Raw genomic sequence first — 6,091 nt, 5'->3', positions numbered from 1 at the left:
CTTCTTTTAATGAAAATATTAATAGCTAATTCAATTTCTAAATTGTGATTCGCTACCTAACTTTATAATTATTATTATTTTTTACGTAATGATCAACTATGAGTTTTTTTTTAAATTTCAATTAAATTCAAAATTCATTATTTAGGGCATTTTTAGGTCTACAAGTTTACGTTTAAAATTTATTCTCAAAAGCTATATTATTACTTTTCTTAAAATGATGTTAGGCATTTTAAAATATTTTTAGAAGAAATCAGAAAATTTCACCTTCCTTATTTTGGATTATATATTTTATTTGATATTAATAGTACCATTAAATAAAACTATATGTATTTTTAGGTCAAATCTCAACTTATTTAAATTAACATTCATGTACGTAAATTTATATAATTTTATTGGATTTATCTATATTTTACTTTTAGAAGGTTATAATATATATATATATATATATATATATATATATATATATTGCTTATGGATGATTTGCACTAATCGTACTTTTATAATTTCAAATATTTAAATTTTATAAAGTTGTAATGACAAAATTCGTACCTTGAAATTAAGATAGGAATAAACTGTATAAATATTTAATTTTTGAAACAATGGATACAATCTTTATGGATTTTATAATGAAAAGTAGGAAATTCCTCTAATTCAATCTCCTTAGTATTGGATTTGCCAATTCGTCAATGAGTGTATCTCTAAATATCAGAGAAATATACACTTTTCATTTAAAACAATATATACTTTCAATTTTTTCTCATTCTCTTATGTATATATACCCTTATAATCCTAATCCTTGTATTATGTGTGCATCAATAGAGAAAAAGTCCATTCATAATTTAACATGGTATCAGAGCAAAACCTTTTTTTTCTTAATCTACCTTGCTGCCGCACACCCAACAGGCTTCACGCTGATCCTTTTGTCTCCGGCTTCTCTAGTTCATCTTCGTACTCTCTTCTCTCTCTGTTTTTTTTTTTGCCTACTTGCAATCTTGGTCGTCTAGTTGGCCGTATGGTTCTCTCTATTTTTTGTTTTTGCCCATCTATTAGTCCCAGTTGTCTGGTTCTTCTCCGCTCGGCCGCTGGTTCTACGTCGTTGCCGTCGTCATCGTCTGGGCGTGGTTTTTTTTTTTCCAACCGATTTGCAATCCCTCAGATCGTGGCCGAAGCTCAGGTTCTCCGTCGTTCTGCCATCCGTTTTCTGTTGTCCGATTTCTCCGGCATTCCCTGCAAGTTGTTTCTCCATCTCCGGTAGTTTGTGCTCATTCGTCTCTTCTTCTCCGGCAGTTCGTTCAGCACTCCGAAGGAATCCCAGCTCTCAGCAGCATCCCTCGGTTCGTCCGGTCGTCTCTCGTATTTTCCAGCATCGCCTCAGACTCGATTTGTTTCTCTGGCCTCCCTCCCCGTGCTCGCAGCATCTCTCGGCCAGTTAATCTCCAGTTGGTTCTCTAGCCTACACCTGCCACCGCTGGCTCTAGTCCACAAGGCACGACGTCCCAAGCAAGGCAAGGGCGTTTTCTGTATCTGCTTCACAACATCCTGCAAGCTAGGATTTTCAGGTTGGTCGTCGCTCTCAGTGCACTTCCGGCGTTTTGTTTTTCTTTTTTTAGGCCGACTTGCAACTCCCAATGCCTCTCTATTCATCTTCTCTGTTTTTTTGGTTTTCTTTCTCTGGAGAAGCACCAGTTTTTCAGCATGGTATCTCAGTCTCCCAGAGTTGTTTGTCTCAGCGTACCGCTTATCTCCGACAGTTTCTTATCTTCTCCGGTTGTCTCCCAATTTCGCATCTCTCCGACATGTGTTCGGTAGTACTCTCCTTTCTCTTAGTTCTTTCATCGTATCCGATATTTATGTCATGCCCCGAACCCACATATGGATCCCACGTGTGAATATAGTAACCTAACCTGTCTCTGTATCAAATAAAACATACATGATACAACATCAAGAGAGGGTCCGACCCCGTGGGGTACACGGATGCCCTTACAATCATAATGTAATGACCCAAATAATAATAATGTAATTTAAATAAAGAGGAAGGGAAATTATCAAGGCCTCGTTGACGAACATAGGGGATTCTTCGACGAGGGGTATAAGAGGATCTCGTCGACGAAGACAAGATTCGTCAATGAGAAGATACCGAGAGAGGGTTTTGGAGAAATCTGAAATTCGTCGACGAAGGTGCAGGTTCATTGATGAACTTTCTACAGGACTCATCAACGAGGTGACGTGTCTCGTCGACGAATCCAGTCCTATAAATATCAAAAACCTGGATTTAAACATCAAAATTAAGAAATCTCTCACTCTTTCTCTCTCTCTCTCTCTCTTTCTCCCTTCGGCTCCCTCCTCTTCTCCCTTCGATTTCGAGCCAAATTTTCGCCAGATCGACGATCTGAAGCAACCACGATGCTCCTGGAGAAGTTCTCTGCATATCTGCCGGAGCGGATCATTGGTGGAATTCCGTTGAAAATCATCCCTGAGTTGAGATAAGACTTTTTAATCCAAATTTGGTCCTACTGTAGTTATAGGAAATAATATTCGCATGAAAATACTGAAGTTTAGTACTGGGAGTTTTCATTTTCAGGGTATTGATTAGGAAATCCTACGGGTGTGAGTCCAGAATTTATAAGGGTTTTCTTAGTAGTCAGGTAAGGGAATAAACTGAAACAGTTATTTTCTATACAAATTATTATTATGTATGAGTAAACTTATTTTCAGGAAAGTATGTATTAAATCTGTATATTACAAAGGAAATGCATGTTTGGAAAAATACTGCTATTATGTTGAAATGTATATATATGTATGAGATGTCAGAAATTATGATTTTTAGAATACAATGTATGACTTTATATAACAAATGTGTGGCGTGAATATTATTTTACGTGAAAAGTATTACGATATGAATTTGTTACGAATAAAGCATATTTTCAAGAGTATGAAATGTTACAGTACAAAATGATGTTGAAAATACATGATAATTGATTTATTTTCAGAATGATATTTATGAAATGATTTCGGCGCGAGGCTGTATGTATATATGAAATAATTTTGGCGTGAGGCCGTATTTACGAAATGTTTGGCACGAGGCCGTATATATGAAATAATTTCGACGCAAGACCGTATTTACGAAATGTTCGGGGCGAGGTCGTATTTATGAAATGTTCAGTGCGAGGTCGTGTTTATGAAATATTCGGCGCGAAGCCGTATATATGAAATGATTTTCAGCGCGAGGCTGTATTTATGAAATTATGAAAAATGCTATAATATCATGTATTATATGTTATCAGAATCCGGATGTTAGTTTAGTTCAATTTAGAAGCACGGTACCGTAGCTTACAGATCAGATATCTATGATCAGATTGGTGCTAACCACCCCACGAGGGGGTGGGAGATGGATAGTCGATGTGGCTTTCAGTAGAGTGTGGATGTCCACCTGGCAGTCCGAACCCCATCGTACTTACAGACATTTTTGACTCGGCAGTGGTCGGCCGGCCATTGTCAGGTCCCGCCTTTGGGTTGTACAACCCGTCATGGGGGGTAATACATAACATCAGCTAACTATTCATCCTTGGTATGTTTTTAGTATTATCAGTTATAACAGACGTTTTGTGAACGATATGATTTATTAGCAACTAAAAGTATATGATTATTCCACCATGTTATAATGTATGTTTTTAGATATATGAAATGTATTGAGTATGTATAACTGCAATAAATATTCATGTTGCCACACAGCTGTATTTTGTTTATTTTCCCTTACTGAGAAGTGTCTCACCCCCGAACATTAAATGATTTTCAGGAAACCCAGAGAGACGGGCGGGTCAAGGCCACTGCTGAGTGAGTTGAGCTTCCCTACTAGAAAGGTAAGCGTTGATCTAGGATCAGGAGATTTTTGTTGTATGATCCTAGGGTTATTTTGATATTTTGGAGATTGTATATAAATACAGTATTTTGGTGATGTAGTGAACTCTGTTATTAGGTATATTATGTATTCTATGGTTTTGAGAATGTGATTTATATTTACTGCTGTTTAGATTTCCGCTGTGATTGACAAGTGTCCCCGTTACTCACAGGTTCGGGTTGACTTTTTTTATTTATTATGTTTCATTTTATATTAAGATTTTTGAGGTCGTTACAGTTTGGTATCAGAGCCTAGGATATTAGGTTCTGTAGACTCTATAGTGCAGTAGTAATAATACCAGAGTATAGGATAAGGGGATTTGAGGTCTGGTTTTGTAGTCTAGATGCAGGACTTCCGTGGTGGTTTGTGTGATTTTCCTAGGGTGACAATTTCAGGAAATTCATGGTAAACTATTATCGAGTTGGGTATCTAGGTTGCAGGATTGAACCTTAAATTAAGATCAGGAGAGATGAATTAATTAGGAGAAAATATTATATGAGTTGGATGATATGTATAGAGAAGGGGGGTTCTAAGTTAAGTTACTTGTTTTTCAGGATGGACTCTGATGAAAATAGTGCCCATGCTAGTGGGAGTGAGGGTTCTGGACCCTCAGGCACTACGAGTAGTGATTCAGATGTCGTCTTACATAGCGTGGCATAGCAGGTTATGGCAGAAATTTCCAGGAGTTCGAAGGAACAGGGTGGTCCATCGACAGGCCACGGTAGCTCGATAGAGAAGTTCATAAAGATGAATCATCCGGCTTTCTCAGGAGGAACAGATCCTGCAATCGCTATAAACTGGGTGTAGGAGATAGAGAAAATATTTGCAATGCTGCAGTGTTCAGAGGCGCAGAGGGTGTTGTTTGCCACCTACAGACTGACTGGGGAGGCTGAGAGATGGTGGTCGGCGGTGAGACTTTTAGAGCAGCAGAGGACAGTACATGTGGGGATGATGTGGGAGCGGTTTAAGGATACATTCTTTATCTCACTTCGCCCCGTACATCATACCAGATGAAGCAAAGAAGGTACGACAGTTTGAGAGAGGCCTGAGGAGAGAAATTTATAAGTAGGTGTCGATTCTGAAGTTGCAGGATTTTGCCGAGCTAGTGGATAGAGCCACTATAGCGGAGATTGGGGAGCGGTTGGAGGTTGAGGAGCAGAGGCGAAAGAAGAGATCTGCACCTTCTGGTTCCCAGCAGGGAGTCGGCCGTGGTTCGTGGAAGAGATGTGGCTATTATAGAGATCGGAGACAGGAGACCGAGAATTTCGGTTTCCAGGATGTGCAGCCATCTCCAGCTTGCCCATCTTGCAGGAAGAGACACATGGGGGAGTGTCATGTCGGGCGAGGTGTTTGCTACAGGTGCGGGGAGCTGGGACATATGATGAGAGAGTGTCCGACACAGATTGGTGCTGCTCCTACTCCTAGACCTGCTCGAGGAGGCTACTAGACTCCACGTGGAGGCCAGCAGAGGAATATGGCCCTAACTAGGGTTTTCTCTTTGACTCCGGGCGATGCTGAGGCGGTTGGCGACGCGGTAACAGGTACAGTTAATATGTTTTCATTTAAAGTTATTACATTTTTTTATTCTAGTGCCACACACTCGTTTGTGTCCTTGGGGTGTGTTAAATTGTGTGGGATTGAAACACAATCATTAGATGTCGGGTTATTAGTGGCTACATCGACCGGGGCAGTGGTGAGATGTAGTAGGGTACCCCGTGGTTGTCCAGTTGATGTTCAGGGGAAGATTCTACCTGCTGAGTTGGTGGTGGTGGATATGCACAGGTTTGACATCATCTTCGGCATGGATTGGCTAGCAACTAATTCTGCTATTATAGACTGTCGTGCTAGAGAAGTGATATTCAGACCTCCAGGGAAACTAGAATTCGGATTTATAGGGTCATAAGTGCAATCTATACCTCAGATGGTCTCAACTGTTCAAGTGAGGAGGCTACTCCAGAATGGTTGTCTGGGATTCATGGCTTTTGTGAAGGAAATGTCAGAAAATGAATTGAAGCTTGTCAATACGCCTGTGGTGAAAGAATTTATGGATGTGTTCCTAGATGAATTAATAGGTTTGCCACCTGATCATGGAGTAGATTTTCCTATTGATCTACTTCCAGGTACAGCACTGATCTTTAAAGCACAATACTGAATGGCGCCAGCAGAGTTGGAAGAACTGAAAGATCAGTTACA

Source organism: Malania oleifera, chromosome 8 (assembly GCF_029873635.1).
Source record: "Malania oleifera isolate guangnan ecotype guangnan chromosome 8, ASM2987363v1, whole genome shotgun sequence".
Taxonomy (NCBI): Eukaryota; Viridiplantae; Streptophyta; class Magnoliopsida; order Santalales; family Ximeniaceae; genus Malania; species Malania oleifera.
The sequence above is the reverse complement of the archived record's forward strand: the minus strand, read 5'-3'. Positions refer to the sequence as shown.